This window comes from Pristis pectinata, chromosome 11, assembly GCF_009764475.1.
Source record: "Pristis pectinata isolate sPriPec2 chromosome 11, sPriPec2.1.pri, whole genome shotgun sequence".
In the NCBI taxonomy this organism is placed as follows: domain Eukaryota; kingdom Metazoa; phylum Chordata; class Chondrichthyes; order Rhinopristiformes; family Pristidae; genus Pristis; species Pristis pectinata.
This window is the reverse complement of record NC_067415.1, coordinates 63,331,051-63,344,721: the sequence shown is the minus strand read 5'-3', so window position 1 is coordinate 63,344,721 and position 13,671 is coordinate 63,331,051. Positions and strand designations below refer to the sequence as shown.

The 13,671-nt window shown below is 42.7% G+C and overlaps 1 protein-coding gene across 7 annotated transcripts in view; it reads left to right on the top strand.

Annotated features, from left to right (window-relative positions):
- gpr180 (G protein-coupled receptor 180) overlaps positions 1 to 13,671 on the top strand; it is a 98,332-nt gene that overhangs the window by 63,182 nt on the left and 21,479 nt on the right. The gene's annotated exons all lie outside the window — the stretch shown is intronic.

The following is a 13,671-nucleotide window of genomic DNA, read 5'->3' as shown; positions in this document are numbered from 1 at the left end:
AATTAGTGAATACAAATATTACTCTTACAGTGACAAACAAGAGAATTTATAATAAAAAAATGGAAGAGTTCTTAAACAAATTCTTTGGCTCTGTCTTCATAGAAGAGGACATAAAGCATTGCCCAGAAATGCTAAGGTACCAAGGGTCCAAAGAAAGGGAAAAGCTAAAATAAATTAGTAAATTTTTTTTAAAAAGTGCAGGAAAAATTAATAGAACTGCTTGAGAATTTGTATCCCTGAGTACTAAAGGAGGTAGCCATGGAAATAGTTGATGTTGGTTGTCATCTTTCAAAAGTCAGCAGTTTGGAGGGTGACAAATATAGCCCCACTGTTTAAAAAAAAGGGAGAGAAAAACAATGAGCTACAGCTGGATATCAGTAGTAGGGAAAATACTGGAGTTATTCTTAATGGATATGATAACAGGACAGTTATAAAATAGCAACAGGATAAGTCAAACTCAATGTAGATTTCTGGAAGAGAAATTGTGATTTTTGAGGATGTAACTGATAGAAGATAAAGGGAACCCATAGATGTGGTGTATTTGGATTTTCAAAAGCCCTTTGATAAAATCCCACAGAAGAGGTTAGGGTGCAAAATTAAGACGTGAGATTGGGAGCAATATACTAGCACAGATTGCAAATTGGTTTACAGACAGAAAACAAAGTAGGAATAAAAAAAACTGGAAGCACTAAACAGTCAAGTAGCATCTGTAGAAGAAGAAATAGAATTAACATTTCAGTTGGAGATCCTTCATCAGAACTGGGAAAGAGAGATAAAAGGGTGGTTTTAAGTAGCAGAGATAGTAACAGGAGGGATAAAAAGGGCAAAGGGAATATCTGTGTGATAGGGTGAGGCCAGGTCAAATGAGTTAATGGGGTCAGTTACAGGGTGATTATGCTATTTCTAGGTCTGTGGAATATGTCCAACAGGTAAGACTGTACTAATATAGAGAAAAACTGAACCAATATCATAGACTTGCAGCAGAAATGGCCATTTTTGATGCAAACAAAGAAAGTGAAAGTCGGAGAATTCCATATTTAATCTAGAAGGCTGCAACGTGGCTAGACAGATGATGAGATGCTGTTCCTCAAGCTTGCATTGGGCTTTATTGTAACAACACAAGAGGCCATTGATGGCTGAGTTAGAGTGGTAATAGATGGAGAATTAAATTGGTAGGCCACAGGAAGCTCAGGGTTACCCCTGTGGACCAAATTCAAATGCTCCTCAAAGCGATCCACAAACAGAAAAATGTGCAAAGTGGTGATTAGTCAGGTATCACAGGGGTCAATGTTTGCGTCCCAGCTGTTCACAACATATTGATTTGGATCACTTGCAATTTTGCTGATGACATAAAACTGAATAGGATTGTCAATTATGAGGATGATGCAAATAGGCTTCAAGGTAGATTAGGCAAATTGAATGAGTGGGCAAAAACATGGTAAATGCAGTAAAATGTGGAAAAATCTGAAGTTTCCTCTTTGGTAAGAAGAACAGAAAGCCAGTGCATCATTTGAAGGATGAACGATTGAAAGTATTGATACACAAAGGGATCTGGTTATCCTTCTACAGCAGTCACTGAAAGCAAACAGGAGGTGCTGCAAGCGGTTCAAAAGGCAAATGGAACATTGGCCTTCATTGGAAGAGTTTTAAGTCTTCTGACCAGAAATTGACATACTCATTGAATAGTATCTTACAGACAGTGTTTCAGACTCCTCCATCACAATCCTTGGGTATGTCTTGACCCATTGGTGGGACAAATACTCCAGAGGTGGCAGCACTAGTAGGAGATAGTGACCTTTGGATTCTTCAACATTGATTCTAGACCACATGGTCTTGGGCATGAGGTCAAACATGTGCAAGGAAACTTCTTTGTTACCACCTACCATCCTTCCTCAGCTGATAAATCAGTGCTCCTCCATGTTGAACAATACTTGGAAGATGCACTGAATGTAGCAATGGTGTAGAATGGTGGGCCAAACAAGAAACCTGTAGAGCTTGGCAAGCAGTAATGATTTCGTGCCAAAGAGTCCTGAACTGGAACTAAAGGATGCAGAATTGCAAGAAGAGTATTCAAGAAGCAAATTTAGGAGCAGATAAAGGCATTGATTAAAATTTGAATATCAAATAAATTAGGAATATAGTTGGATAATTTTCTGACAATGGGTAGAAGCAGTCTGGAGGGCTAATGGATGTGTAATAAATAGTTCAGCTAATGTTTGCATAGGATGCAACAATAACAGTTCTCAGAGCTCAACAGGAATAGTTGGTCTGCAACAGGAGCCATAGAAATGCTTACCAAGAAAGATCTAATTCAGCTTGAATAATCTTTCAGTGAGATTGATAGAGCAGGTATCTGCAAATGCTGGTGGTGGTAAACTCAAATTTATTGTAGACTTTGATAGGAATGTGCTTCCAAGATCACATTTCACCTAGGAATTCATTTGCAACAAGCCATATCTAATTTTAGCCATATCTAATTGAAGATTAGCTATCTTCTGGAGAGAAACATATCAACGCCCATTTCTGGGTTATTTTGTGTTGCTCTGGAAATTTGACCAGTCACTTCCTAGAGCAGCATTTGCCCACATGATGTATTTCTGGCATGGAATATTCAGACAATGATGTTTCTAGTCATGCAGCACTGCTTTCCAGATCTTCCATTTGAAATTTAATCACATTACAGAAAAATGCCACAGGAAGCTCAGGGTTGCTCCTGCGAACCAAATGCAAGTACTCAGCAAAGTGATCCACAAATAGAAAGAGGTGATTGGTCATTGGTCATTCACAGCCCAACCAGGTATCCATAATACAGTTTTCTCTGTCATTTAAAGGGAAGCCTGGATTTGGACTGACATTTTGTTATTATAGTCTGTGCCACCTGTTTATTCTTAACACTGAGCCTTGTACTATACAGCCATTTCAACTCTTGGAAAGTCATTGCAATATGTTCCTTTATTATTTGTTATTACTGTGATTGGAAGACTTAAACTGAAACCACAGGTGTCAGAGCTCAACAGGAACCCAGGGATAGTTGGGGACTCTGCAACAGGAGGCCTAGAAATGCTTACCAGGGAAGACCTTATACCCAGAGGAACTAGAGCTCCAGACCTTGCCACCGATCAGTGACTACAGAGGATAACGTTAGCCAAAAGTTTGTGCTGTTCCTTACTCTTAGCTACAGACTCGCATCTATACCTGGGCTGCCCTGACATTTGAGGACAAGGTCTCCATAGAACCATACAGCAGCACAATACAGGCCCTTCGGCCCACTATGTTGTGCTGACCTTTAAACCACACCTAAGACTATCTAACCCCTTCCTCCCACATATCCCTCTATCTTAAATTCCTCCATATGCTTATCTAACAATCTCTTGAACTTGACCAACGTACCTGCCTCTAGCATTACCCCAGGCAGTGCATTCCATGCACCAACCACTCTCTATCTCCCTTGAACTTCCCACCTGATTTGCATGGCTTCTCACTTCTGTGCACTCTTCAGCTACTGCAGCTAACTGTTACTATAGCAAAAGATACAAAACCACTGGGAACAATGGCGATCACTTGTCAGAAGGCTGTTTTGGTATTAGTATTGGTTTATTATCGTCACATGTACTGAGATGCAGTGAAACGCCTTGCGGGCCATTCAGGCAGATTGTGCCATACATAAACACATTGAGGTAATGAAAAAAAAACAGAATGTAAAATATAGTGTTGCAGCTACAGAGAAAGTGCAGTGCAGGTAAACAAATAAACTGCAAGGGCCGTGACAAGGGAGATTGGGAGATCAAGAATTCATCTTTAGCATATGAGAGGTCCATTCAAGAGCCTGATAAAAGCAGGATAGAAGCTGTCCTCAAGTCTGGTGGTACATGCTTTTCAATTTTTTGTATCTTCTGCCCGACGGGAGAAGAGAGAATGACTGGTGTTTTTTCTCGGTTTGCACCACATCAGGGCACCCTCCAGTAGTCAATTAACATGGTCTCCTGCTTTATTATCATTTGCTGATTACCAAGAATTTTGAGGAGAAAACTCCAAAGCTGAGAACGAGGGAATGAATGGGAAGATGAGGGAGATCTGGGCTAGAATTTTCAGCACCTGGAAGAACCCAGTGCCAGACCATACAGAATGGAGACCCAAAATGGACTTGCAGTCATTTAATTACCCACAGCTATTCATGAAATACAAATGACTATTGTGTGCAGGACACAGCCAGCCCTATAACGCCATCTTTATATTGCAACATTTAAAGATTCTGCAGTATTCCTCCACATTCCAGTAGCCGATGACTCTGACACCAGCTTCTGGAGGAAGTTAAAGTGACAGAAGTTCTCAGTAACTGAATGCAGGGTTTATCTTTTACATCATTGAACCGCCAGCAGTGAACTTGTAATCCATGTGTCAGACATGCAGAGACATAACCAGAAAAGGCAAAAATGCACTGAATGACTCTGACTTTCAAGCACTATGTTGTCATCTATGATTGCTGCTTAAAATGCAAGGCTGCATTCTCATCTGCCTGAGCACACTACAGCTGTTGATTGTGTGATCTCCTGACAGGTTTAATACGCTCATGGCAAAGGCTTTCAACCATGTAAATGTTGATCAAATGCTACACTTAAAAAACCCTTTGGTCAACTGCTTAACTGATCTTTGAAAGTGGCAAATCCACAAGTGAAGTGATAGCCAGTGAGATGTTATGTAATGAGACTCCTAACGCCATATTAGATTAAATAACATGCAGAAGAAAAATGAGCAAATACTTAAGTGGTTGAATAGCTAACCTTGTTAACTGTATGGGAATACTTAAAAGTATAAGCTATGCCCTGAGATTTAATGTTGTTGGTCATCCTGCTCCCCTTGTAGAATTGATGTTGCAGTTGAGAGCTGCTTAAATAGTTGTGCTCTGAGGCAGCTACAGGGAAGAGACCACCTTTGTGTTTATCATTATTGTTAAAAATGATCTCTCAATGGATTCACTGTTATGATTATAGGAGAAGGCATCAATATCAGTTGTTGGACACTGTGGTATCATACTGCTGTGTCTCCTCAAGCATTAAAGGTAACCACATTGTAACAATGGAAAAGGGTACAACCAGTAGCATGTGAGACAACCTAGCAATAGTTCTCTCTGATATAAATATCATGCTTAAGTCCCACTTCAAACAACTCTTGCTTCTGTTGTCAAAGACAGCATTGTCTTTGAACCAGGTCATCTTCTGGGCTTTGGTGCAATGGGAATTAATAATGCTTCCTCCACAATGATCACTGTGCAAACAACAGCCACAGCACTATCCTTAGGTTCAGTAACCATCTTGCTTTCTATTTTGATGGAAGCAAATGACTTGGCAGCTGTGCTTCTATGAGTTGTCATCTCTCCATGTTACAGAATTTTAACCTTGTGCATTTGACACCTTGAGACCATTCCAAATTATGCAATAGTCTCTCTCCTTACAATATATACATTCAGTAGTCTGCCTAATATTTACTGTTCATACTAAAAGTGAATGTTGAACAGATGTGCTTTATTCAGGAGAAAATGTCACATGAATAATACTAAGAAGTGAACATAATAGGCCTTCCATTCAGAACAACTCAAGTGCCTCATCATTATGCTACCTTTTAAAGTTTGATTTAACAGTCCCACTGTCTAGTTATTGGAAGGCAATTCATCTTTCCATGGTGGGGATCCATGTTGAGCTTTACCCTGGATGGGCTGACTCCCAACCACTGCTTTCCAAAAGGAATGAGAGCCATCTAGGAATGACAGCTGTAGGAAACTAGTGAGGCATCACCTGGGAACAAACAATTGGAACAGATGTCCTGAAGGAGGGATAAAGTTTCACATGCCAGTGGGACTTTCACAGGACTAACTAGACAATGGTATTGCACTAGGGAATTGATTGCCTGTAGACCCTTGTGAAGACCTCCAAGAAACAGCTGTCTCCTTCTGAGGGCTGTGGTAAACTCCAGCAAGGCACCCAACAGCTGGAGATTAACCTGCTGTTGTCTCCAAAGTAGAAATAATGCTCACAAGGCTCCAAATGGCCTTCTGAAAGATGTTTGATCTGGACTTCATTCTCCTAGTTATCTTGTTTGTTCAGTGTGACAGGCCAGAGACTGCACCAGACATTTCAGTATGAATTCCCACCAGCCTCCTCTGGAAAGCTTCCCTCATCGTCCTCATTTGATTCCTTCAGGCCTGTACTAACCATATGCAGTTACCCTCCAGTAAGCTAACGTAATAGATCTAATTTCTCTTCTGCCTGACCACAGCCTAAAATACAGTCATAAGAGTCATAGAGTTATACAGAACAGAAACAGGCCCTTCGGCCCAACTGGTCCATGCTGACCAAAATGCCCCATCCAAGCTAGTCCCATTTACCAGTGTTTGGCCCATAATCTCCAACACCTTTCCAATCCATATTCCTGTCCAACGGTCTTTTAAAAGTTGTTATTGTACCTGACTCAGCCGCTTCCTCTGGCAACTCATTCAACATAGGTACCATGCTTTGTGTGTACAGTAAAAGTTGCCCCTCAAGTTTCTATTAAATCTTTTCCCTCTCACCTTAAACAGTGCAGCACTTCCCTTATCTACTGTGTATTCTGTCCTCACAGTACCTGAACTGATGATCAGTGGCAATGTACACAATGATACAGCTTGCCCATCCTCCTCCACTTCTTTACAGCAAGCTCTTCCTCATCATCCACCTCCTAAACATGTACCTTTGGTGGATTCTTCTCTGCCTTGACCAAGGCAATATCTAGAAATGTGTTCATGGTGCCCAAGTGATAAGTGCTCGCTACATATTTTAGCCAAAGAGGTGATTTCAATAGATGGCCAATCAATCTTTTATAGTACTCGCTAACATGAATAGAGAGACCCCAGTAAGTCCAATCAGGTCTCAGTGATGCCCAGCTCTGCAGTAATAAATGTGACAAAGGTGTTTGCCACCACCTTCCTTTCAGACAGTACTCCAGTCAAGCATTACTCATTTATTTGAAAGAGTTTCCTTAATCCTGAAATACTATTACCAGATAACTTTAATCGATGCAACTACCAGATGACCTCTTTGTTGAGGCATGTTGCTTTGTTCACTTCTTCCCTCCTCTAATCACGTATACATTCTAAATCTCCCTTTGTCTCTTTATTCAAGAAAGAAGAATCCTATTGTAGTTAGCTTCTACAAATAACAAATTATACAATTCCTCAACTACCCAAATGTGAGGAGGTTGTTCCATAGTTCCTCTGGGCTGATGGAGTTAAAGACCTTTTGGAAGGTTGAAAAGAAATATGTATAGTAGCTGGTGGTGCTCACTGCATTTTGCTTGGAGTTGTCATGTGGTGAAGATCATCTTTGTGTCAGTGGATGGATGGAATTCACACTGTGATTTGGGGAGGAGCTCTTTGGCATTGGGTGGAGGTGGCTGAGGTGCTACAATATGGCTGGGCAGGAAAGAACCCTCTCATTAGCTACAACAGATGCTACAATATGGCTAATATAGTCTCTGGAAGATAAAATTGAAGACCTCAGCAGAATTGCAGTACCCGAGGAATATCGAGGACTGTTGTGTACTCTGCTTTACAGAGACATGGCTCACCCTCAGCACTCTGGACACAGCACTCCAGCCCGAGGCCTTCACCTTCCACTGCATGGACTGACTGGCAGCATCAGGTAAAGGCAGAGGCAGTGGCGTTTGCTCCATGATTAACTCATCGTGGTGCACAGACATGGCAGTTCTGTCTCAGTCCTGCTTCCCTGACCTGGAACATTTGGCGGGCAAGTGTCATCTGTCCTACCTGCTGAAGGAGTTCTCTGCCGTTATCCTGGTAGCGGTGTACATTCCACCCCTGGCAAACGTCAAGCTGGCACTAGGAGAGCTGAGCATCATGAACAACAGCCATGAGACAGTGCACCCTGATGCCTTCCCAATCATCATGGGGGACTTCAAATGAGCCAGCTTGAAGAAGTCTCTGACAAGCTACCACCAACATGTCACCTGTGGAACCAGAGGAGCCAACACATTGGATCACTGTTACACCGCCATTAAGAACACTTACCGTGCCATCCCGCGCCCAGAATTTGGCAAGTCTGAGCACCTGGCTGTACTTCTACTCCTGACATATAGGCAGAGACTGAAGACTGCAGCACCAGTGGTGAGGACCACAAAGGTATGGTCAAGGGAGGCGGAGGAGCATTTACAGGATTGCTTTGAATTGGTGGACTGGACAATATTCAGGGATTCATCTTTGGATCTGAATGAATATGCCACAGCTGTCACCAGCTTCATCAGGACCTGCGTGAATGAGTGTGTGCCTTCGAAAACATACCGATTTTTCCCAAACCAGAAACCCTAGATGAACCAGGGGATTCACAGTCTGCTGAGGGCTAGATCTGTGGTGTTCAAGACCAGTGATTCAGAGTCCTACAAGAAGTCCAAGTGTGATCTAGGAAGACCATCATGAGAGTGAAACGGCAATTCCATGTGAAATTAAAGACACAATGAGATGCACAACAGCTGTGGCAGGGTTTGCATGCCACTACTTCCTACAAGGTGAAACCTAACAGCAGAAATGGCAGTGATCCTTCACTCCCTGATGAGCTCAACGCCTTTTGTGCACACTTTGAAAGGGAGAATAATACTACACCTGTGTGAATCCCCACAGCATCTGGCGACCCTGTGATCTCTGTCTCAGAGGCCAATGTCAGAACATCCTTCAAGAGGGTGAACGCTCGCAAGGCGTCAGGCCCCAACAGTGTACCTGGCCAGGTACTGAAAACCTGTGCCGACCAATTGGCTGAAGTGTTCAAAGACATCTTCAACCTCTCACTGCTGTGGTTTGAGGTTCCCACCTGCTTCAAAAGGGCAGCAATCATACTGATGCCCAAGAAGAGCAGGGTGAGCTGCCTCAATGACTATTGACCGGTGGCACTCACATCTACCATATTGAAGTGCTTTGAGAGGTTGGTTATGGCTAGAATTAATTCCTGCCTGAGCAAGGACCTGGACCTGCTGCAATATGCCTACTGCTGCAACAGGTCTACAGCAGACACAATCTCACTGGCTCTCCACTCTGCTTTGGAGCACCTAGACAACAGCAAAATATGCATCAGCTTGGCGTTCAACACCATCTTCCCCTCAGTAATTATCACCCACCTTCTAAACCTGGGCCTGTGTACCTCCCGCTGCAACTGGATCCTCAACTTCCTCATCGGGAGACCACAGTGAGTACGGATCAATGATAACATCTTCTCCTCGCTGACAGTCAACACAGGTGCACCTCAAGGATGCGTGTTTAGCCCACTGCTCTACGCTCTCTCTACACTCATAACTGTGTGGCTAAGCACGGTTCAAACAGCATCTATAAATTCGCAGATGACACCACTGTTGTTGGTAGAATCTCAGATGGTGACGAGGAGGTGTACAGGAGTGAGATAGATCGGCTGGTTGAGTGGTGTCACAACAACAACCAACATTAGCAAGACCAAGGAATTGATTGTGGACTTCAGGAAGGGGAAGTCGGGAGAACACACACCAGTCCTCATTGAGGGGTCAGTGGTGGAAAGGGTGAGCAGCTTCAAGTCCCTAAGTATCAACATCTCAGAGGATCTCTCCTGGGCCCAACACATTGATGCAATCACAAAGAAGGCATGCCAACGGCTCTACTTCGTTAGGAGTTTGAGGAGATTTGGTATGTCACCAAGGACTCTTGTGAATTTCTATAGATGTACAGTGGAGAGCATTCTGACTGGTTGCATCACAGCCTGGTAATGCATAGGACCATCAGAGACTGCAGGGGGTTGTAGACTCAGCCAACTCCATCATGGGCACAACCCTCCCTACCACTGAGGACATCTTCAAGAGGTGGTACCTCAAGAAGGTGGCATCCATCACTAAGGACTCTCACCATCCGGGATATGTTCTCTTCCAGTTAATACTGTTGGAGAGGAGGTAAAGGAGTGTGAAGACCCCCTCCCCTCCCCCCCCCCCCCCCCCGCTCTCAGATTTCTGAATGGTCCATGAACCATAAACACTACCTCATTATTTTATTTTGCACTATTTATTTATTTTGTAATTTGTAGTAATTTTCTGTCTTTGCACTGTACTGCTGCTGCAAAACAACAAATTTCATGTCATATAAGTCAGTGATAATAAATCTGATTCTGACCATATTCAAGGAAGGAGTCAAATCCAGCTGTGTTCTGTACATGACCCTCCCTGCTTGTTTATTCTACATTGTGAGAGAATACCTGTCTCCACAACCCATTTGGGCAGTGAGTTTCAGATTCCAACCTCCCTCTTGGTGAAAAAGTTCTTTCTCAGATTTCTTACCACTTATCCTAAACAATGCTTACTAGTTTTACCTAATTCTCTATACCCTTCATAATTTTGTATACCTCTATATCAGTCCCCATTCCCCCCCCATCCCCCCCCCTACCCCCCAGCCTCCCCTACTCCATGGAAACAAACCCAGCCTATCAAGTCTCTCCTCAATTGCAATGCTCCATCCCAGGCAGTGTCTTGGTGAATGTCTTCTGCGCCCTCCACAGTGCAATCATGTCTTTCATATAGTGTGGCAGCCAGAAATGTACACAGTACTCCATCTGTGGATAACCAGTGAATTATGGCACTCTCTCCAGTGTTCTCCCACTGATGCTTTAATCACTTGCCTGGCTACAATCCCTAAGATTAGATCCAATGTTGCCCCTTTTCTGGTAACACTATCTATTACTGGCTTGAACAGCTCTCCTGGAATCTCTTTAAAAGATACTCCATGCCCTCCATCCCAATAACTCTTTCATCTCTCTGTGACTTGGCAATATATCTTCTTTAGCTCATGCTAACTGTTAGGAGGCCTGTAGCATACCTTCAGTAAAGTAAGCATACCTTCAGTAAAGTAAGCATCCCCTTTTTGTTCCTAAGCTCTACCCATATGGCCTCATTGGAAGACCATCAATACTACAGTGTCACCTCCTTGCTGCCACCATCACCATCCCCCTTCCCCACCGCCCCCCCCCCACCTCACACCAAACTCTGGAATATTGAACTGCCAATTCTTCTATCAACCATGTCTCAGAGCTAGAAACTGTATCATATTGCCATGTGCTGATTAATGCTCTATAAGTTTATCCCCCTTACTAGTCAGACTCCATGCATTAAAATAGATGCAATTTAGCCTTTTATTCCTCTCAGCACACCCAAGTCTGCTCTGCCAACTGGACTGACTTAATCGCACTTACTTTTGACATTCCTATACTCACTACATGTGGCATTGAAAGTCATCCAGAGATTACAGCCGTGGAGGTCTTGTTCTTTTACCTGCAAACTAGCTCCCTATATTCAATTTGCAGGACCTCATCTCTCTTTTTATCTATGAGGTTGATACCAATGTGAACGTCAACTACTGACTGTTTACCCTCTCCCTTTAGAGTGCTAGCAAGTACTCTGTGATGCCTCAGCATTTGGGGAGGCAACACACCATCTTGGATTCACATCTATGGTTACAGAGTCATTGTTTATTCCCTTCACTATCGAGTCTCTTATCACTATTGCCTGTGAACTTTTGCTCTTCCCTCTCTTGTGCAGCTGAACTCCCCATGATGCCATGACTGTGGCTCTGGCTGAACTCCTCAGAGATATATTCATCCCACTATTTCCAACAGAGATACAGTTTTGGAGTGAGATGGACTCTGCAGTCTCCTTAATTACCTGCCTGTTTCCCTTCCTTTGCCAAGTGGTCACCCATTCCTTCTCTGACTGCCTTTTCTTAAGCTGTGCGATGACCATCTCTAAAAATGTGGATCCAAATAAGTTTCAGCCTTTAAACACTTCAGAATTCTGGCACTCAAGTTGATAACATGCTGCAAGGCATACAATGCATGGGACTGAGCTCACCTGCCATACTTTTAATTTAGAAAGGGCCCCTTAAAGTATATTTCATTCTGTTACCACACTTTATATGAAACATAAAGAAAGTGAACATACTCACCAACCACCTCCTGAATGGCACTAATGTCATACTGTCTAACCAAAGGTGTTGGGAAGATGCCACAGAACCTCCTCATCAAAGCCCCTCAGCTCATGAAAACCCACACTCTGAGACTGCTCTGTTCTGAAATTCACTGTGAAAAATCATGCTATAGCTTCTCTGTCTCCCTTTTTCTGTAGACACAAGAGACTGCAGATTCTGGAATCTGGAGTAACACATAAGATGCTGGAAGAACTCAGTGGGTCAGGCAGCATCTATGGAGAGAAATGGACGGTCGACGTTTCAGATCAAGACCTTTCATCTGGACTGGATCAGTCATCAGTCCAAATGAAGGGTCTTCACCTGAAACATTGATTGTCCATTTCCCTCCAAAGATGCTGCCTGACCCACTGAGTTCCTCCTGTATATTGTTTGTTGCTCCCTTTTTATGTTCTCTGCCTATAATATTCTGTCTTGCCTCTTTTTGGAGCTGGTGATTTAAGCATTTAAAACAATGCCAATGTTTCATGCCTTTATATACTTATTCTTTCCAAAATTTCAGATCTCCTTCTTGTTTATCAACATCTGTATCATGTCACTCTTCAACAAAGTGTGTTGTGATATATTCATTTACAACTGTACATGTAAGTTCTACCTCCACACTTAGCCTGTCATAGTGATCTACAGTTATAGTGGCTCATAGTAATTTTCACATACTGATAAAGTTGTCTTGGTTTGCATCAATCAGACCCTGACAGCATTTTCTCATGCACCCACTTCACATTTCCTTTTTGCTTATGCATTCTCATACATGCACCCTCTGTAATCCAATCCTTCTGCAGTGGTGTCTTCAAAGAATTTCTCATCAGCTTCTGCTTGTGATTTAAGTTGACATCAACGGTGATCCAGAACTGCAAGTTGGCCACTTTCTTCTTGATGCCATATTTAATGTGAATCATTCCCAGCTTCACCCTAAATGAATGCCACTGCTCCAACATCATTTTACCCCCGGGTTTCTGCTATCATTTTACTTTGGAAAATACATAACACTGTGAGGTAAAGTTGATCATTCCATAGTTGAGATCATTAGTCATGGTCAATATTGATCATTTTTCATGACTGCCAAATCCAAAAGCATTATTGTCACTGGCACTAAATGTATTGGCACCCTTGCCATGTGGCAGATTGGCTTCATTAAATGGCTTTCTGTCTAGGTCTTTCTTGTTGGGCTCTTAGTGTTGTGATTTTCAAGGTTCTTTTGAATTGTATGTGCATATTTCAATATTTTGGGTGATCTTTATTGTGCTGGTGTTTTAGTTAATAAGGGTATCAAAGTAATAACATACAGTTACTGTCTTGTATTTGTATACTTCTCCAAAAATTGCTCATTAATGTCCTTCTCTCCTTCTGAGTGGAAATCTAGAGTACACTCCTGTCTGTGTGATATCCCTTCCGGTTTCCACATTAAGAATCCATATGATTTAATTGGTTGATTTCTCAGACATCTTATCCAACAAAGGAGCTGTAATGGTTCACCTTTCTTTGTCGTACTCCTTTCTCCATCTGTCTTGTTGACTCAGCATAAGTTTTATACAGACCTTGGAGATGTCACAGCCCATTCCGCTGCCTCAATGCCCATGAATGGGAGGGCCCCTTTCCTCCAGTTTGGTGAGTTCACTAGCACAAGAGAGCCACTCAGCCCC